Source organism: Sus scrofa, chromosome 1 (genome assembly GCF_054392235.1).
Source record: "Sus scrofa isolate SSC_HxYL_T2T_F1_AM1 chromosome 1, Sscrofa_HxYL_maternal_Yorkshire_Landrace_v2.0, whole genome shotgun sequence".
Classification (NCBI taxonomy): domain Eukaryota; kingdom Metazoa; phylum Chordata; class Mammalia; order Artiodactyla; family Suidae; genus Sus; species Sus scrofa.
Window position 1 is genome coordinate 45,032,934 of NC_139383.1, and position 22,598 is coordinate 45,055,531.

A 22,598-nucleotide genomic window follows, 5' to 3' on the forward strand; every position below is an offset into this window, starting at 1 on the left:
TCAAATACTCAGTTATCAGAAGCACATGCAAAGAAACAGGAAAACACAAGTCATGCAAGGAAACAGGGAAATATGGCGCATTTCATGGATCAAAATAAATCTCTAGAAACAAACCCAAAAGAAATGCTGGCTTTGGTCTTATTTGAAATTAACTTAAAAAAATGATTGAAATATGCTCAACTAACTAAAGGAGAAAATTAAAATAATCAGAAAAATAGTTATGATCAAAATGAGGATATCAAGAAAAAGAATTATAAAAGAGAATCAAACATAAATTTTGGACTTGAAAAACTTATTTGAGGGGTTAAACAGAATATTTGAACAGGCAGAAGAAGGAATCACAAAACTTAATGGCAGGCCATTTGGTTAGCTCCTATTGTGGCTCAGCAGTAATGAACTGGACTAATATCCATGAAGAAGTGTGTTCAATCCCTGTCCCCACTCAGTAGGTTAAAGATCTGGCATTGCTCTGGTGTAAGTTGCAGATGCAGCTCAGATCTGGCATTGCTGTGGCTATGGTGCAGGCCAGCAGCTACATCTCCTATTTGACACCTAGCCTGGAAACTTCCATATGCTGCAAGTGTGGCCATAAAAAGACACACACACACACACACACACACACACACATGCATGCAGACACAAGGCAGATCATTTGGAATTATTGAATCTGAGGAACCAAAAGAAAATAGGATGAAGTGAAACACACCTCAGTGACTTGTGGGATGTTATCACACAGACCATGATACACATAATGGGAGTACCAGAGAGAGATGATTGAGAGAAAGGTAGAGACCATACATGAAGACATAATCACTGAAAAAACACCCACATTTGAGGAAACACTTGGATTTTCAAATATAAGAAGCTCAACAAACTCCAACTAAGAAAAACAACACTGTTACCCATACTGTGTTACATTCAAATTTTGGAAAATCAAACACACAGAGAGAATCACAAGACCAGCAAGAGAAAACTAACTTGCTGTGATAAGTTCAATAAAATGATGAGTGGTTTCATTCTGGACATAGCAAACACAACAGCTATTAAAAATATGTTCTATTTAAGGAGTCACCAGATCTCAAGACAAAGTTCGATTTGCCCAAGGAAAGAATCAGGACATGAACATAGATCCTTAGAGATTATCCAGTCTGAAGAACAGAAATATAAAAGAATGAAGGAAAAAAAACCCCAGAGCCTCAGAGTCCTCTTGGAAACACCCAGCATACCAACATATATACATAAGGAGAGCAGAGAATAGGACAAAAATATTAGAATTTATGGACAGAAACTTTTCAAATTTGATGAAAATATTAATTTACATACATTCATGAAGCTCAGCAAAGAAAAAATGTATAACAGACAGGATTAAGATGGCAGAATAGAAGGACTGGAGCTCAACCTCTCTCATGAAAAAACAAAATTACAACCAAATGCTGAGCAACCTTCAACCAAATGGACTGGAAACTTTCAAAAAGATATCCTACTCCAGAAGACAAAGAATAGACCACATCAAAAGTTAGGAGGGGTGATTACATGACATAAGCAACCCCATTCCTCCTGGGTTGGAAGCCCACAGACTGGAAAGTAACTGTATCACAGAGACTCACCTACAGGAGTGAGAGTTCTGATCCCCACATCAAATCCCCACTCCTGGGGATCTGGCATTGGGAGAAAGAGCCTCTAGAGCATCTGGCATTGAAGGCCAGTGGGGCTTGTGTGCAGGAGCTCCACAGGACTGGGGGAAAAGGAGACCTCATTCTTGAAGGGTACAAACAGACTTGCATGTGCACTGGATCCCAGGGCAAAACAAAGTCTCCATAGGAATCTGAATCAGACCTGACTGCAGTTATTGGAGGATCTCCTGGGAAAACAGGGAGTGACTATGGCCCACTGATGGGGAAGGACATTGGAGGCAAAGCTCTTGGGAATATTTATTAGCATGTGTGTTTCTCTGGAGGTGGTCATTTGGGAAAAATCTGGCCCCACCCATCAGCACTGAGAAGGCCCAGGCCAAAGAATAATCCAGGTGGGATCACAGCCCAACCCATCAATAAATAAGCTGCCTAAAGACCTCCTAGGCACTCAACCACCTCTAATCTCACTCAGAGACAAAGCACCACCCATCAGAGGATAAGAATCAGTCCCACCTACTAGTGGGCAGGCACCAGTCCCTCCCATCAGGAAGCCTATAGCAAGTTCCCTTAACAACTTCAGCCACAGGGGGGCAAACACCAGAAGTAAGATAGGCAACAACTCTATTGTCTGCAAAAAGGATGCCACACCAAAAACCTATAAAAATGAAAAGACAGAGAACTATAACTCAGATAAGGGAGAAAGAAAAAACTCCAGAAAAATAGCTAAGTGATCAGGCGATCCTCAGCCCCCAGGAAAAAGACTTTAGACTGTTGATGCTGAAGAGGATGCAAGACATTGGCAATAAATGGGGGCAAAGATTGATAATTTACAGCAAACACTGAGCAAAGAAATATAAGATTCAAAACTTAAGCAAGCAGAGGTGCAAAATACAAAATACAATGAAATAAATTCATTAGAAGCAGCAAACAGCAGAAATCAGGAGGCAGAAGGATGAATAAGTGAGGTAGAGGACAGACTAGTGGAAATCACGGATGTGGAAAAGAGAAAAAAGATTGAAAACAAATGAAGAGAGTCTCAGAAAACTGGGGAATAGTTAAATGTACAAACATCCATATTATATGGGTGCCAGGAGGAGAAGAGAGAGAGAAAGGGACAGAAAAAATATTTGAAGAGATAATAGCCAAAAACTTACCAAACTTGGGAAAGGAAGCCGAATGAGTACCATATAAAATAAACCCAAGGAGGAATACCCTGAGACACATATTAAAGACAAAGAGAAAATACTGAAAGCAGCTAGGGAAAAGAAACAAATAACATACAAGGGAATCCCAATAAGGTTATCAGCAGATCTTTCAGCACAACCTCTGCAGGCCAGAAAGGAATGGCATGATATACTTAACGTGATGAAAGGAAAAAACCTCCAACCAAGATTACTTTACCCAGGAAGGCTCTCACTTAGATTTGAAGGAGAAATCAGAAGTTTCACAGATAAGCAAAAGCTAAGAGAATTCAGCAAAACTAAACCAGCTTTACAACAAATACTAAAGGAACTTCTCTAGGCAGAAAAGAAAAGACAGCAACAGGAAACAAAAAGCACAAATGACAGGCTTACCAGCAAAGGCATATATACAGTAAGATATGAAATCATCTGTGCACAATTATGCCACCAAAATCAGAAATTGTGAGAAGAGGTGGGTACAAATGCAGGACACTAGAGATGCCCTTGCAGTTAAGGGACCAACAACTTAAAAAAATCTCGTGTATATATATATAGACTCTATATCAAAACTTCAGGGCAACTGCAAACCAAAAATCTACAATTGATACACAAACAAATAAGGAAAATCAACTCAAATACAACCCTAAAGATAGTCATCAAGCCACAAGAGAAGGGAAGAAAAAGAGCAACAAACACAAATCTAAAATAGTTAATGAAATGGTAATAAGAACATACATTTCAATTATTACTTTAAAGGTTAATGGAGTAAATACCCCAACCAACAGACATAGACTGGCTGAATGAATACGAAAACAAGATCCATAGATATACTGTCTTCAGGAGACACACTTCACTTCTAGGGACACATACAAATTGAAAGTGAGAGGATGGAAAGGATATTCCATGCAAATGGGAATCAAAAGAACACTGGAGTAGCAATACTCATATCAGACAAAATAGACCTTAAAATGAAGAATATTTTAAGGGACAAGTAGGTCACCTAATGATCAAAGGATCAATCCAAGAAGGTGATATAACAATTTTCAATATCTATGCACTAAGTATAGGTTCACTACAATATATAAGGCAACTGCTAACAACCTTAAAAGGAGAAATTGACAATAACACAATAATAGTGGGGAACTTTAACACCCCACTTACAGCAATGGACAGATCATCCAGACAGAAAATCAATAAGGAAACACAGGCCCTGAATGAAGCATTAGACCAGATGGACTTAACAGATATTTACATGACATTCCATCCAAAAGCAACAGATTACACTTTCTACTCTAGTGTGCACAAAACATTCTCTAAGATTGATCACATCCTGGGTTACAAATCCAGCCTTGGTAACTCTAAGAAAATTGAAATCATATCAAGTATCTTTTCCAACCACAGCGCTATACTACTGAAAACCAAGAAGAAGAAAAAAATTGCAAAAAACACAAACACATGGATACTAAACAACATGCTTCTAAAAAACAAATGGATCATTTAAGAAATCAAAGAGATTAAAAAATACCTAGAAGCAAATGACAACAAAGATACAACACTCCATAACCTATGGGATGCAGCAAAAGCCATTCTAAGAAGAAAGTTTATAGCAACAAAAGCCCACCTCAGGAAAAAAGCAAAAGCTCAAATAAGCAATATAAGTTTATATCTAAAGCAGCTAGAGAGAGAAGAACAGACAAGACCTAAAGTTAGTAGAAGGAAAGAAATCATAAAGATCAGAGCAGGAATCAGTGAAATAGAAATGAAGAAAAGCCATAGAAAATATCAATGAAAAAAGCTGGTTCTTTAAAAAGATCAACAAAATTGGGAGTTCCCGTGGTGGCTCAGTGGTTAATGAATCCGACTAGGAACCATGAGGTTGCAGGTTTGATCCCTGGCCTTGCTCAGTGGGTTAAGGATCTGGCATTGCCGTGAGCTGTGGTGTAGGTTGCAGACATGACTCGAATCCCGCGTTGCTGTGGCTCTGGCGTAGGCCGGTGGCTACAGCTCTGATTGGACCCCTAGCCTGGGAACCTCCATATGCCACGAGAGCGGCCCAAGAAATGGCAAAAAAGACCAAAAAAAAATTGTTAAACTCTTACCCAGACTCATCAAGAAAAAAAGAGACAACCTGAATCAATAAATTAGAAATAAAAAGGGGAAGTAACAGTGAACATCACAGAAATACAAAGGATCATAAGAGACTACTATATGCAACTATATGCCAATTAAACAGAAAACTTAGAAGAAATGGACAAATTCCTAGAAAAATACAATCTTCCTAGACTAAACCAAGATGAACTAGAAAAGATGAATGGACCCATCACAAGTACTGAAGTTGAAACTGTGATTTTAAAACTTCCAACAAACAAAAGTGCAGGACAAAATTTGGCTTCACAGGCAAATTCCATCAAACATTTAGAGAAGAGCTAACACCTATCCTTCTGAAACTATTCCAAAAACTCGCAGAGGAAGGGATACTCCCATACTCATTCTATGATGCCACCATCACCCTGATACCAAAACCAGACAACGATACCACAAAAACAAAAAACAAACAAACAAAAAAAAACTACAGGCCAATTTCACTGAGGAACATAGATGCAAAAATCCTCAACAAAATACTAGCAAACCGTATCCAACAGTACATTAAAAGGATTGCACATTCTTCCCAGGGATGCAAGGATTCTTCAATATCCGCAAATCCATCAGTGTGATACACCACATTAACAAACTGAAGAATAAAAACCCTGTGATCCTCTCAGTTGATGCAAAAAAAAAGCCTTTGACAAAAACTAACACGCATTTCTGATAAAAACCCTCTAGGAAGTGGGCATAGAGGGAACCTACCTCAACATAGTAAAGGCCATATATGACAAACCCAGAGCTAACATCATTCTCAATGGTGAAAAACTGAAAGAATTCCTGCTGAGATCAGGAAAAACACAAGGATGTCCACCCTCACCACTACTATTCAACATGGTTTTGGAAGTCCTAGCCCCAGCAATTAGAGAAGTAAAGGAAATAAAAGGAATCCAAATTGGAAAGGAAGAAGTAAAACTATCACGATTTGCAGATGACATTGTACCATACCTAGGGAATCCTAAAGACTCTACCAGAAAACTCAGAGCTCATCAATGAATTTAGTAAAGTTGCAGGATACAAAATTAATACACAGAAATTGATGGCATTTCTATATACTAACAATGAAAGATCACAAAGAGATACTAGGGAAGCAATCCCATTTTACCATTGCATGAAAAAGAATAACATACTTAGGAATAAACCTACCTAAAGAGACAAAAGACCTGTACTCTGAAAACTATAAGACACTGATGAAAGAAATCAAAGATGACACAAACAGATGGAAAAACATACTATGCTCTTGGATCAGTGGAGTCAGTATTTACAAAATGACTCTACTACCCAAGGCAATCTACAGATTCAATGCAATCCCTATCAAATTACCAAGGACATTTGTCTCAGAACTCAAACAAAGAATTTTAAAGTTTGTTTGGAAGCACAAAAGACCCAGAAGAGCCAAAGACATCCTGGAAAAGAAAAATGGAGCTGGAGGAATCAGTCTCCAGGACTTCAGACTATATGACAAAGCTACAGTCATCAAAACCATATGGTACTGGCACAAGACAGAAATATAGATCAGTGGAACCAGATAGAAAGCCCAGAATTAAACCCACACACCCACAGTCAACTCATCTATGACAAAGGAGGCAAGAATATACAATGGAGAAAGACCACCTGTTCAATAAGTGGTGCTGGGAAAACTGGACAGCCACATGGAAAAGAATGAAATAAGAACACTCCCTAACACCATACACAAAAATAAACTCAAAATGGATTAAAGGCCTAGATAGAAGCCCAGATACTATAAAACTCTTAGAGGAAAACAAAGGCCAAACACCCTCTGACGTAAAGGACAGCAACATCTTCTCAGATCCACCTCTTAGAGTAATGAGAGTAAAAACAAAAATAAACAAAAGGGACTTAATTAAACTTAAACATTTCTGCACAGCAAAGGAAACCCTAAACAAAATGAAAAGACAACCCACAGAATGGGAGAAACTATTTGCAAATGAATCAACTGACAATCTCCAAAATTTAGAAACACCTCCTACTGCTCAATATCAAAAAAAAAAAAACTCATCAAAAAATGGGTAGAATATCTAAACAGACAATTCTAAAGAAGACATCTGGATGGACAGACATGAAAAGATGAAATGCAAATTAGAGAAAATGCAAATCAGGAGTTCCCATCGCATTTCAGTGGTTAACGAATCTGACTAGGAACCATGAGGTTGTGGGTTCCATCCCTGACCTTGCTCAGAGGGTTAAGGATCCAGCTTTGCCGTAAGCAGTGGTGTAGGGTGCAGACACGGCTCGGATTCTGAGTTGCTGTGGCTCAGGCATAGGCTAGTGGCTACAACTCCGATTAGACTCCTAGCCTGGGAACCTCCATATGCCACAGGTGCAGCCCTAGAAAAGGCAAAAAAAGACGAAAGAAAGAAAGAAAGGAGAGAGAGAGAGAGAGAGAGAGAGAAAGAAAGAAAGAAAGGCAAATCAAAACCATTATGAGGTACCACCTTACACCAGCCAGAATGGCCATCATCCAAAAGTCTACAAACAACAAGTGATGGAGAGGGTGTAGAGAAAAAGGATCCCTAGTACACTGTTGGTGGGATTGTAAATTGGTGCAACCACTGTGGAAAACAGGATGGAGATTCCTCAGAAAACTAAACATAGAACTACCATTTGATCCAGCAATCCCACTCCTGGGCATCTATCCAGAGAAAACCATGACTTGAAAAGACACATGTACTCCAATGTTCACTGCAGCACTATATTCAAAGCCAAGACAAGGAAACAACCTAAATGTCCAACAACAGAGGAGTGGATCAAGAAGAGGTGATACACATACACAAGGGAATATTACTCAGCCATTAAAAGGAAAGAAATACTGGCATTTTAGCAATGTGGATGGACTTAGAAATTATCATGCTAGGTGAAGTCAGTCAGACAATGAGACACCAACATCAAATGCTATCACTTACATGTGGAATCTAAAAAAAGGAGGCGATGAACTTCTTTGCAAAACAGATACTGACTCACAAACTTTGAAAAACTTATGGTTTCCAAAGGAGACAGGTTGGGGGTTGGGTGGAAGCACTGAGGGTTTGGGATAGAAATGCTATAAATTTAGTTGTGATGATTGTTGTACACATATAAATGTAATAAAATTCATTAAGCAATTTAAAAATAAAATAAGAAAAGAGCTAGAAATTACAAATTACAAAGAGGTATAAAAACAAGATACAAGGATGAATTGTACAACATATAGGATATAGCCAATAATTTATAATAGCTTTAAATGAAATATAATCTGTACAAATATTGAATCACTATAATTTTCTAAAACAAATGTTGTATTATAAATGAACTGTAATTCTACAAAAAATTAATTTATAAAAATAGAGTATGAAAATACAATGTAAGTTCTAATGGTGAGATAATTCACGTAAAAAGTACAGTATTTGGGGGAGTATTCTTTGTCACTTGCATACAATATACAATAGTATAATAACAGTTGTTTATATTTTGTGTACCCGGGCTGAAATATTATAAGACATGCATCTGGGACAGATATTGGTCACAATCTTGATGTCGCATTGGTTCCATAAATCAAATGATTTATATGCCTCTTGGCATAGAGAAGAATATAGAGCAGGCTTTGGGGGATTGCATGTGCCCACATCAGAGCTTCTACCTGATTGTAAATTGGATTTTAAGAAACTCTGTGCATGTGATATACATAAAATTAAACAGTATAAAAGTAGAGGCCTGACATGCAACACATGTAGAATTATAATTAGACAGTCAGAAAGTCTCAGTCTGCACAGATGGCCCATTCGAGCTATTTTTTAACAGTCTATTGTTGTCTAATTCTGGATGTTCAAGTGTACTTTGAAATGAATTGAAAATAAGGGAATTCATCTTTAGCACCAGGTGGCCAAGCAGCAAAAACATTCATATCTAAAGGAAGTGATATAGCAATTTAAAATACGTTGGAAAGTGGCAGGAAGAATGTGAACGCACCTTAAAAAGTGGGGCAAAAATAAACAAAAATATTTCTGGTAGCCAAAAGGTATTGCTTCTGAGAGCAACAATTGAGCCCAGTTAAGAAAGGGATGTGATGAAGAAGAGATTGGGGCTACTGGGAGCTTGTGTGGAATTGTGTGAACATTATAAGAAGAATAAACATGATTTTCTTCTTATATATTATCATACTAAAAGGGAAGAATGAAACAAAATCAGGTGACAAAAAGAGGCCTATCATGACTAAATGGACTCTTTTCCTTGGAGAGAGAAAATGTTTAGCAAGGTATGGGAATATTGAGTATGATCATAAGGGGAATGGGATAGAAAACGACCAACCCAGAAATTCATTCTACTACCACACATAACATAGTTTTACAGTTTACAAGCTATTTATATTAGAACCCACTCTAAATAATACCATCATGGTAAAGCATACTTTTGTTTTAGTATAATATGCTCCTAAATCATTAAATAAATATTTTGGAACTATATCGTGGCTAGGAGTGTGGACAATCAAACAAAACTGTTACAGATTATTTTCCCCACTTACATAAACAGGTACGTATACATAGCCTGGGGTTTAGAAAAAGTATCAAACAACAGAAACTATATAATTAGCATAGTAAGACAAATGAGGGAGAGTGGAATACATCACTTCAAAATATGTCAATTTGGCATATAGATTGTTTTGAGCTAAAGGCAATTAAGAACCAAAAGACCAGGAAAGAATTGTTTACCTCTCCCTTGAATACCTGAAAGAATTTTGATAAACACTCTACCGAAAAGGAGATACCACCAGAGATAACTTTTTATGTCAGAAAGTCTTGTCTGCATGGCAGGACTGATAGAATTTGTTCCAGAACTATAGAATGTCAATTTCCTTGACCCCCCCTCCTCCGGAGCAAAGCACTGAAACAGTGGGCAATTTATAAATTTATTAAAGCAAAAATAACATTTTCAGAGAGAGAAAAATTTTGCAATAGTTTTTATATCCCCATGCTGGATACTTTATTTGTTTGGGGAGCGGGTTATACAGAGGCAGCATGAGGAATGGGCGACATTCCTTCCCTACTAGGGAGTGAGCAGAGGCAGGTTGCTCATGCTGGGGGAAGGGAGAATGAGAGACTTGGCCAGAGGCTTTTGGGTTTAATCTCTTTGTAGGGGACTTGAAGCCTACAACAGGACCAACATCTTTTTAACCAAACATTTGCTCTGCTCATCTCCCTGTGACTTCTCTTCCTCTCCTTTGAAGCCCCAGACTTCTGACCCCTTCTCCATAGCTCAGGATGCTATAGAAACCTCAACTGCCAGAGTGTCTTTAAGTCTTCATGACTTTTCAGGTATCTCTAGGTATGTTAATAAATTTGTCTTTGATCAGTTAATCTGTTTTAAGTCCACTTAATCATTATACCAGTTAAAGAATCTTGGAGGAAAAAAAGGAATATTTTTTTCATCCCTACACAGAAATGCAACTACTCAACAAAGGAGTTAGCTGAAATGAAGAGTTATCATGTGATACAAATGCAAAAGGGAAGAATAATTGTGTTGCTTCCACTGGAGAAAAATACATATGAAAACCCAATATTGGACAAAGAGATTTAAGGACTGACGAATTATCAGTGTTTAAGAATCAATAATTTCCTCAAGAGGTGTGAATAGGCTGAAGCTGAAATGTAGATCTGAATATGTAGATCAGGTGAGAAAGTCTGATCCACTGACCTCAAATAATGCACAGTAAATGGTTCAGAGAGCTCAAAACTACTCAGGTTAGCTGGAGAAGATTCAAAGTCTGTGCTTTAGAATAACTCCAGAGGTAAGCATGCTATTGTTTGATGTCTCACTTATGACTCTCTTTTATCTATACATCATAAGTACACTAGATTGGAATTCCCAGGTGGTGCAGCAGGTTAAGAATCCGATGTTGTCACTGCTGTGGCTCAGGTGGCTTAAAAAAAAAAAGGACAATCAATTGAGTCCCTTCTATTTCAATGACTATTATTGAGGCCTTTAAATCTTGGTAATTTTCCTATGAAAAGAAATGGGAATAGGTGCTATGTAGAACTGGGAAAAAGAGGGAAGAATACCATATATACTAGTAGTGAATAGATCTGCCTTGAAAGATTGGGTATTTTTCCAAATTCTTCAATATGCTTGACACAAATGTAATATCCATCTAAGGACCAATAACCATTTATCTGGGCAAACGTAGGCAAGGTCTTCATGCTACTAAATCACAAAGGAAGAGATATGTCTGGAGTTGGATTTTCAGAAGTGTTTGTGTCATCTTTTTGATGGGTTGTAACACTTTGTCCCGGTAATTTTTCTCCTATGTGGAATGGTCATAAGGATAAAAATTCTAGAGTCTATTCAAATTCCCTGTAAATTCACTTGGGTTATCGACATTAACTGATGCTTCTCTTCTATGATTTGTGTTTTTGGATAAATAGATACTTACTTCCGTATACCCCTTTGTGTCTGTTGATTTTACGCTGGGCAAACTATTCGATTTGGAACAAAACTCAAGCTCCTCTTAGTAAAGTTTTCCTCATTCCTCTTTTGCAAACCCTATATACCAGGTAAAATCTTATTGTATTCTTACTTAGGACTAATCTTAGTAGCTGTGGAGTTTATGAGTTCATCTTTTATATTGTCACCTTTCATTTTTTATTTTTATTTTTTATTCTATTTTATACTTTTTTTTATTATTATTATTTTTTTTCCTTTTGTTCTTTTTTTGGCCACCCAAAGGCATATGGTATTCTTGGGCTACAGATCAGTTTCGAGCCACAGTTTAATCCTATGCCTGCAGTGACTGGCAACACCAGATCCTTAAGCCACTGTGCCAGGCCAGGGATGGAACCTGCATCCTGGTGCTACAGAGACACCACTGATCCTGTTTTGCCACAGCAGGAACTCCATCACCTTTTGTCTAAAAATTTGATTCAAATGAAAACCTCAATCCCTTTTATTGGAGAAACATTTACTGCTAATGAAATACAGCTTAGGAATTCCCATCATGGCTCAGTGGAACCAAACCCAACTAGTATCCATGAGACTGCAGGTTCCATCCCATGGCCCTGCTCAGTGGATTAAGGATACAGTGTTGGTGTGAGCTGCAGTGTAGGCCACAGACTCGCTCAGCTCCGGCATTGCTGTGGCTGTGGCATAGGTCACCAGCTATATCTATGATTCCACCCCTAGCCCAGGAACTTCCATATGCTGCACTTACGGCCCTTTAAAAAGAAAAAGAAAGAAAGAGAGAGACACATACAGAGAGAGAGAGAAAGAAAGAAAGAAAGAGAGAGAGAGAAAGAGAGAGAAAGAAAGAAAAAGAGAGAGAAAGAAAGAAAGAAAGAAAGAAAGAAAGAAAGAAAGAAAGGAAGAAAGAAAAAGATAAAAAGAGAGAGACGCAGGGAGAGAGAGAGAAAGAAAGAAAGAAAGAAGGAAAGAAAGAAAGAAAGAGAAAGAGAGAAAGGAAGAAAGAAAGAAAGAGAAAGGAAGAAAGAAAGAGAAAAGAAGGAAGGAAGGAAAGGGAAAGACATACAGTTTAAGGTGACAGAAATCTGACCTTGTAATTATTCAGACTGCCTCTTTCCCATTGGGATTTCTAAATTAAAAAAAAAAAATCGATTTCTAGAGACCAAGTATGTTAATGATTAGAAAAGAATAATCGTCAGACCTCCCAAAATGAATAACCTGAGGAAAGTAAAATGAAACTTATGTAGGTGAAATGTTAACATTTTGCAAATCTTATAAGGTAAAAAACTTACCAGTTTAAGGTGTTTAAATATAAGCTGTTACCTTTCACTGAGCATTAAGCTATGGTGGCCCAGATATAAATATAATAAAAGAAATCTAAAAACATCTGAATGGAAATATCAAAACCTGTGTATTGCTGAGGACAGACTCCATAGAATTGGTTCTGGTAAATCACTAAAACAGACAAACATGAAACAAAGCAAAAAACCAGAAACAACAACCTCTTCAGGAGATCAGAATCCAGATAAGCTATATATACAATACCTAAAATGTCCAGTTTTTAACCATATGCCAAGAAATATGACAGTGTGATACACATGTGGGGGGGGGAAAAATCAGTTAATAAAAACTGTCTCTGAATGGACCCAGAATCTGAACTTTAGTTAATTCTTCCCGTCTAAAAGCATGGATATCTTTTGATTTTAATTTATCTTCTTCAATATCCTTTATCAATGTCTTATTGTTTTCAGAGTATAGGTTTTTCCCTTCTCGTTCAGTTTATTCCTACTTATTTTCTTTGTGATATGATTTTAAGTGGGATTGCTTTTTTAACTTTCTAAGAGGTCATTATTATTTTATAGAGAAGCAAAAGATTTCAGTGCATTAATCTTGTATCCTGCAACTTTGATGAATTCACTTAGTAGTTGTAATAATTTTGGTGTGAAGACTTTAAGGTTTTCTATACAAAGTATCATGTCATCTGCAGCAACAGTTTAATTCTTCTCTTTCAATTTGGGTGACTTAATTCATTTTCTTGTTTGATTGCTGTATCTAGGACATTCATGTGAAATGGAAGTGCCGAGAGTGGGCATCCTCATTTCGTTACTAAATTTAGGAATGTCTTTCAGCTTTTCACCCTCCCATGTGATGTTAGCTGTGGGTTTATCATAACTGGCTTTTATTATGTTGAGGTATGTTCTCTCTACATCCACTTGGATGAGAGGTTTTTTTTTTTAATAAATGGATATGAATTTTGTCAAAAGTTTTTTTGTGTGTATGTATGTCTATTAAGGTTATCATGTGGTTTTGATCCTTTGTTTTGTGAATAAAGTTCATCTCATTGATTTATTTGGGAATGATGAACCATCTTTGAGTCCCTGGAGTAAATCTAACTTGATCATGTGGTATAATCATTTTATAATATTGTTGAATTTTGTTTGCTAATTTTTTTTTAGAATTTTTGCACCTATATTCATCAGAGATATTGGCCTGTAATTTTTTTTGGTAGAATCTTTATCTGGTTTTGATATCAGGGTAATGATTGTTTTGTAGAATGGAAACAGGAATGTTTTGTCCACTTCAAGTTTTTGGAATAGTTTGAGAAGAATAGGAATTCATTCTTGTTTATATGTTTGGTAGAATTCCATTGTGAAGTTGCTTGGTCCTTGATTTTTGTTTGTTGAGAGTTTTTATTAAAAGTTTAATTAGGGAGTTCCCATTTGGGCTTAGTGGGTTGAGAACCTAACATAGTGTCTGTGAAGATGTGGGTTCAATCCCTGGCCTTGCTCAGTGGGCTAAAGGATCTGGCATTGCCACAAGCTACAGAGTGGGTCACAGATGTGGCTCAGATCTGGTGTTGCTGAGCCTGTGGTGTAGGCCAGCAGCTGCAGTTCCGATTTGACCCCTGGCCTGGGGGCTTTAATATGCTGCAAATGCAGCTCTGAAAAATAAAAAATGAAAATAAATGAAAGTTTAATTTCACTACTAAATGATTAGACTGTTCAAATTGTTTCTTGGTTTAGTTGTAGAGGGTTTTTTGTTTGTTTTTTGCTGTATATTTGTTCATACGTACTAGGACGTCTGATTTCTTGGCATATAACTATTCATTCTTTACTCTTCTGATTTTTTGTATTTTGTAGTATTGGTTGTTTTTCTTCTCTTTCATTTCTTATTTGATTTTTGGATCTTCATTCTTTTCTTCTTGGTGAGCCTAGCTAAAATTTTATCAGTTTTGTTTATCTTTTCAAAAAACAGATTTTGGTTTCATTGCTCTTTTCTCTTGTTTTTCAACCTCTATTTTATTTTTTTCCTCTCTGATCATTATTATAACTTTCTTTTAGCTAAATTTGAGCTTTGTTCTTTTTCCAAGTCCTTTAAGGTGTAGGTTAGGTTGCTTATTTGAGATTTTTCTTATTTATTAAGGAAGGCCTGGATCACTGTAAGCATCCCTCTTAAAAGTGCTTTTACTGCATCCCGTTAATTTTGGAGTTATGTGTTTCTATTTTCATTTGTGTCAAGGAATTTTCTGACTTACTGTTTGATTTTTTTTTCATTGACACATTGGGTTTTTAGTAGCATGTTGTTTAGTTTCAATGTGTTTTGTTCTCATTTTTCTTTCTGTGATTGAGTTCTAGTTTCATAATGATTGCCAAAAAAAAAAGGCTTGGTATAATTTCCATCCTTTTAAATTTTTTGAGGCTTGTTTTGTGGCATGGAACATGATACATCCTAGAGAACGTTCCGTATGCCCTTGAAAAGAATATGTATTCTGCTGTTGTGTGATGTAATGTCCTTAGATATCTATTAAGTCCAATTGGTCTATTGAGTCATTTAAGACCAGAGTTTTCTTGATTATCTGTCGGGATGACATGTCCATTGATGTAAGTAGAGTCTTAAAGTCTTCTACTGTTATTGTCAAGTTCTCCCTTACTTCTGTTACTATTTCCTTTATATATTTAGATGTGACTGCAACTATGTTAAAGAATGTAACATCCTTTTTGGGTATTGATCCCTTTATCATTCTATCAGGCCCTTCTTTGTCTTTTGTTATAGGCTTTGTTTCCACTATGAAAAACAGTATTGAGTCTCCCAAAAAAAACTGAAAATAGAACTACCATATCATCCAGCAATCCCATTTTTGGGCATCTATCCAGAGAAAACCATGACTCAAAAAGATACATATACCCAGAGTTCCCATCGTGGCTCAGCGGTTAACAAATTCGACTAGGAACCATGAGGTTGAGGGTTCGATCCCTGGCCTTGCTCAGTGGGTTAAGGATCCGGCATTGCTGTGAGCTGTGGTGTAGGTCACAGATGCAGCTCGGATCCTGTGTTGCTGTGGCTGTGGCGTAGGCCGGCGGGTGGCTCCAATTCGACCACTAGCCTGAGAACCTCCATATACCACAGGAGTGGCCCAAGAAATGGCAAAAAGAAAAAAAAAAAAAAAAAGAAACATATACCCCCAATGTTCATTGCAGCACTATACGAAATACCCAAGACATGGAAAAAACCTGAGTGTCCACCGACAGAGGAATGGATAAAAAGGATGTAGCACATATATACAGTGGAATATTTGTCATAAAAAAGAATGAAATAATGCCATTTGCAACAATATCAATAGACCTAGAAATGATCATACTAAAGTAAAGTTAGTCAAACAGTGAAAGACATATGATATCACTTATATGTGGACTCTAAAAAAGGATACAAATGAATTTATTTGCAGAACAAGAACAGACTCACAGACTTTGAAAAACTTATGGTTTGAAAAACTTATTGTCACAATAGTAAAGAACTCTACCGAATATTCTGTGATAATCTACTTGGAAGAGAATCTGAAAGAGAATGGATGTGTGTATGTGTATAACTGAATCACATTGTTGCACAGCAGAAATTATCACAACATTGTAACAACTATATTTCAATAAAATTTTAAGAAATGTAAAAAAAGAAAAAAAGTATATTTTTTCTGACATGCATATTGCTCCCCCAGTTTTCTTATCTTCGGTATTTGCATGGATTATATTTTTCCACACCCTCATTTTCAGTCCATGTATCTTTAGTTCTGAAGTGAGTCTTCTTGTAGGCAGAATATTGAAGGGTCCTGATTTTTTATCCATATCAGCCACCTTTTTGACCCAAGCATTTAGTACATTAACATTTAAAGCAATTGTTGATAGTTTTGTTTGTATTGCCATTTTACTTTTTTAAAAATTTTTATTCCCTGATCATTTCTTCTTTTAGTTTCTTGTCTTATAGTGATGGGTTTCTTTAGTAGAGTGTTTGTCTTTTTTATTTTCAGTTTTTATGAATCTATTATAGGTTTTTAGCTTGTGGTTATAATTGGGCAGAGAATCCTACTTTGCAGGATTTTCTCTTTCAGCACTTTGAATACATCACGCCACTACCTTATGGCCTGCAACATTTCTGTGGAGAAATCAGCTGATAGCCTTATGAGGATTCCTTTTGTGTATAGCATGTTGTTTTTCTCCTGCTGCCTTTAGAATTATCTTTTTAACTTTTGGATTTTAAATATATAATATGATGGTGTGATATGTTTGAGTTCCTTTTTGAGACACTGCTTATGCGAGTGCCAACAGTGGTTTCCACCACTCCACACAACTTCTTCCCCAAAACTGGGTTGCCTCTATATCCTGAGGTCAAATATTTTGCCTGGTCATGGGAAGCCTAGATCCAGTGCCACATTGTGGTTTAGAGTGAATTGGATGGGAGTACTTGTTTGGCTCAGAATGCAGTGCACAATGACCTAGTTGTGGGAAACCTGGCAGTTTCTAGAGTAGACCTCGCTCTGACCTGCTTGCTGGGTGAGGGGGATCCTCTTTGTTTCTCACAACTGATCACTATCCCCAGCCTCCACCAATCCCGCCCTATTAAGGAAATGCTCTGTAGGACAGGTGGGGCCTGTGAGGTTTGTCTGCATGTACTGGGGGGCTATCTGTGGTGGAGTGCCACTGTCAGAGATATGGGTAGCTTATGTTGTGTTGCTTGAGTAAACACAGCAATGACTAAAGCTTCCCCACCTGGGCTTCTCCCTGGGAACAAGCTAGCTCTGGGTCCCATAGTTGAGTCTTTTCCCCAGCTGCTGCTGCTACAGATCAAGTGCCAGGCTGTGGCATGTAGTCAGCAGAGCTGGATCATTTGCTTGTCTTGATAAAGAGCTCATGTTTCTGTCCTGCCTCAGTGACTAGTCAGTATGTACTGTCTTCACAAGTGGAATCCAGTTTTCCCCCAACCCTTTTATTTCTCCCAGAGATCCTCCAAATAGCCAAGAGGGCTTGTCTCCTTCACATGGGACTCTCCAGGACAGGGGTTCCCAGCCTGTAGCTCAACCTGCTCAGTCCTGATGGTGGGTGTCCACCCATGTAATCTTCCTTTTCCTCTGTGTCCCCTTCCAGGGGCACAGGTCCATGCCTATTGCTTTTCTCCCCTTCCTATCCAATCATATGTGTATCATTCTCATAGTCTTGATTGTACAGGAGTCCTTCTGCCAGTTTCCAGTTAGTTTTCAATGAGAACTGAAATCGTGCAGGTGTAGCTTTGATGTGTTCTTGGGGGCAGCTGAGCTCCATGTGCTCTTACTCTGCCATATTGATCCCTTTATAGGTTATTTTTTTTAATTCCCTGGCTGACTTCAAAATTGTTTCTTTATCATGGATTTTTGACAGCTTCTTTAGAATGTGTCCTGAAGAACATCTTCTTCCCTGGAGATAATAAAGTGTTCTATTAGCTTTGGGTACAAGTATGCCCAGGTCATTTCCCAGTTGTGGTAAACAATCTGCTATTATTATATTTTTTTTAGTGCCTCACATGCAGCATATGGAAGTTCCCAGGCTAGGGGTCAAATCAGAGCTGTAGCTGCCAACCTATGCCACAGCCAGAGCAATGCAGGATCTGAGCCACAGCAATGCAGGTTCTGACCTGTAGCTATCACCTACACCACAGCTCATGGCAACACTGGATCCTTAACCTACTGAGCGAGGCCAGGTATCAAACCTGCATCCTTATGGATACTAATCAGGTCCATTGCCACTGAGCTACAGTGGGAACTCTGAGCTATTACTCTTTAAATAAATTCTCTGTACCCCTCCTCCCTTCTCCTTCTGGTCTGCCCATTATTATTTTATTGGCTTTTCTAATAGATTGTGATAATTCTCATAGAGTTTCTTTGCTTTTAAAATACTAGCTCTCTGTCCTCTTTGACTTGAATTATTTCTAGTTTCTATCCACCAATTGATTAGTCGCTTTCATCTATTCTTCTCTATTTGCAATGTCTTCTTTACTTCATTTATGGAGTTTCTCAGCTTCAACATTTCTGTTTGGTTCTTTGTCATAATTTCAATTCTTGGTAAAGTACTCCTTCTTTTTACTAATTTTATTCCTGAGTTCTTTGAAATACCTCTGAATTTTCCTGCACCTTGTTGACTTACTTAATAAGAGCTATTTTGAATTCTTTAATAATTAGATTACAATATTCCATGGCTTTGAGATCAATTGCTGGAAAACTCATTTTCTTTTTGTGATGTCATATTACCATGACTTTGCAAAGCATTTTATAAAATGTGCTTTGTTGATCTCATCTGAAGCAGCACACACTTTTCTTATTTAGGGAAAGCTTTGTTTAGTTTGAATTTAGTATGTCAATATATTGGCAATTCAAAATTTTTCTTTGTTTTCAAAAAGGTGGCACTATAGCACAATCATTGGTTTCTCTTACCACAGTTGACTAGCTGCTATAGTTAGGTGTGTACCTATAATCCAGGAATAAAAAGCAAAAACAAAACAAAACAAAAACCGGCTGGTGACAGAATTAGGGAAGGTGTGGGCTTGGCACATTGGGGTTTTGGGTGTATACACAAACCAGTGGGGACATCCTCAAGTTGAGGAGTCCCAGAGGTGGGTGAACCTTGCCCTGAAATCCCAGGGCAGACAAATGTGTTTGTTTACATTCCTTTCTCTGCCTTCTTCATTTTTCTTCCCTCTGCCCAGCCATAGAGGTCCCTTTACAGAAACCCAGGTGCTGATGAAGAGGAACATGTCCCTCCAGCTGCACCAGAGCAGCCAGAGAGAATTTCATTTTCAGTCACCTCTGCTGGATCGTCCACCAGCTGCCTCTACTGCCATTGTTACCACTGTGACTACCTTGACTCTTGTAGGCACTGATAAGGTCCGATCCACTCTCTTCTGGTTGCAGTGATGGATGGATTTCTCAGATGATCTGGTTGTGCTGGGTTTTTGTTTTGTTTTGTTTTGTTTTGGTTATGGGCATCCAATTAGTCTAAATCAATGGAGAGGGGGAAAAAGAAACAAATTAGGCCATCAAGATGCTGATGTCACTCCCTGGTTTTCTCATATCCATGAGTATGATCTTGAGATTGAAAATAAGAAATCTCTTCTCTCTGGAATTTTGAGTAAATGGAAACAGAGTTAATGTTTAAGTGGAGTACTGTTATTACCTTGAAATAGCAGACATGCACAAAAAGTTAGACAGGGACCCTAAGACAGTCCAAGAAACAACTTCAGGTGACTATTTTATCTGGACAAAAAAAATACTACTTATCCCAAAGGGAAGAAAATCCTAACTGGGAGTCAAGATTTTGTCAGACACCATTCTGGTCTCAGGAGCTCAAAGTCCATCCTAGAATCACTACCTTTCACCCAAGTTCTGGTCCCAGGATTGTGACCTAAACCCCTTCTTCTTTTTTTTTTTTTTTTGTATTTTTGCCTTTTCTAGGGCTGCTTCCACGGCATATGGAGGTTCCCAGGCTAGGGGTCCAATCGGAAGTGTAGCCACCGGCCTACACCAGAGCCACAGCAACGTGGGATCTGAGCTGCGGCTGCGATCTACACCACAGCTCAGGGCAAGGCTGTATCTTTAACCCACTGAGCAAGACCAGGGATCGAACCTACAACCTCATGGTTCCTAGTCAGATTCGTTAACTACTGCGCCACCATGGGAACTCTAAACCCCTTCTTTTAAATGTCTATAAAACCTTGGCAAGGAAAAAAATTACAACTAGCTGAGGATGCCAAAGAGTAAACAAAGACAGGCATTTTGTGGAGTAGAGGTAAATCGTGAAGAAGTAGACAGGATGGGAATAAATTTTTCTGATTTTCTTTCTTTGTTTTTAATTTTTCCTCTATGCCCCTTCAGCTGCACAACAGTGCTGGCAGCTAAAAACACGATAGATTCTTTAAGCACCAGATGGCGCTTTCAAGCCTAGCATTGTCAAGACTATTTACTTGATTTGGTTGATAGGTGGCAATGATGTCCTTTCCTTTAGCAAAAGAGGTATTCAAATTTAACATAGTTTACATATTCACTAGAACCAGCAATACAGTCAGGAATACAGTTTGTGGTTAATAAAAGGAACTCTCTTTTGAACAAAAATTTTTTTATGAAATAGTAAAAATGCATTTGCATCATATGGCAATTCTGAATAAAATTCATGTACATCATATTTCTGCTATTTATGTGGCAGATAAGCTTGGGCATGTGCTTAATTTTGTTTCCTTTTTCATTATAAAAATTATAAACAATAAAAGAAGACTCATTTCACTTGCTCTTACACAAGCACTGCTGTCCCCTGAATTAGCTAACATTAATATTCTTTCAATACAAACAGCAGGACCTGCCTGATATCTATATTCACAGGGATTTTTAATAGATACTTTGTTTACTCATTAGCACAGGGTCATGCCCCCGGAAGGCACCTCTCAAGACTGATTCAAATTTAAAACAAGACTTTAATTACATTATTTCATTTAATTCCCCTGCAAACAAGTAAATAGATTACGTTTAGACTCCATGATCAGCAGTGCGTGGAAAAAAAAAAAGATTATTTTCAGTTTACTATACCAATTCATCTTATTCTCAAATCCCCATTCCACTAATATATAGTAAGTAAATAAATAAAGAAGTAAAGAAAACCTATGGATTAAAGATCCCCTATTTCCTCTAGTGTTAAACATTGACTTGAGGTAAATTTAATTAAGATGATTTAAACTTCTTGTCAGGCTTCTTTCTCTCTTCTAATATATTTTACTTCTAATACTTCCTTCCCCAAAGAAGCTTCATGTCTGCATAATGGTAAAGGGAGACTTTTCTAGTCTGGGCTGTGTTCTGTCTTCTTGGGCTCTGCACACCTCCAGGGAGTTGTATCTCCTTCCACTTAGGCCTCCAGTCATGAAACTGGCAGACACTGCTGGTGACCATGGACTTTGCTTTGCTTCAGGTCTCAAGTTACTCCTACTGGGGAGCCTCTTATCCCCCTAATCCAGGTCTCCTTTGATAGTAGATTCTATAATCACTTCTTCCTGCTTTTTAAGAGCTTGGTGGAAATTCTCTATCTCCTAACAAATCAGCTCTCAACTCTAATATACTTCCATGTTTTTGTTGTTGGTTTTTACTGTTCTTTTTTCTTTTTTTCCCCCATAATACATTTGAATTGTATAATTTATATCCTATGAAATTAATAAATGTTAAGTGTATAGTTGTTAAGTGTATAAATCATAAATGTTGTGTATAGTTTGTGTATCATATACATTCCCTTCAGTCCAGAAAGTTCCCAAATAACCTTTTCTAGTAAATCTCAGAGTCAACTATTATTTTGATTTTCTTAATCAACATGGATTAGATTTCCTTGCTCTAAAACTTCATAAAAAAAACTGAACTTCATATAATAACTATCAATTAACTTTTGCTAAATATAATATTGTTGAGATTCATTTATGTTTGAATGTGTACCAATAGTTCATTCCTTTTTATTGCTGAGTAGCATTCTATTGAATGGATATAATACAATATATTAATACATTGAATAGATATAACAGTTTGTCCATTTACCTGTTGATGGTTGTGGGACTTTATGGTTCCTAGTCAGATTCATTTCTGCAGTGCCACAATGGGAACTCCAGAGGATGCAGGTTTGATCCCTGGCCTTGCTCAGTGGGTTAAGGATCCAGCATTGCTGTGAGCTGTGGTGTATGTTGCAGACATGGCTCAGATCCTGAGTTGCTGTTACTGTGGTGTGGGCTGGCAGCTGCAGCTCTGATTTCACCCTGAGAACTTCCATATGCAGTGGGTGCAGCCCTAAAAAGTAAAAAAAGTTAAAAAAAAAATTAAAGATTTACTAGACCCCCCAAAAAGAATTACTAGATCCTTATCATTGCCCCA

At 37.6% G+C, this 22,598-nt stretch overlaps 2 protein-coding genes across 2 annotated transcripts in view; both read left to right on the forward strand.

Moving 5' to 3' along the window:
• ZUP1 (zinc finger containing ubiquitin peptidase 1) overlaps positions 1-15,857 on the forward strand; it is a 106,129-nt gene extending 90,272 nt beyond the window's left edge. The window contains exon 14 of the transcript XR_014806660.1: positions 15,458-15,857. The gene's annotated coding sequence lies outside the window, so the exon portion shown is untranslated. The remainder of the gene's footprint in view (positions 1-15,457) is intronic.
• The window catches only part of PHF3 (PHD finger protein 3), a 1,103,753-nt gene that overhangs the window by 838,849 nt on the left and 242,306 nt on the right, over positions 1-22,598 (forward strand). The window lies entirely within an intron of this gene.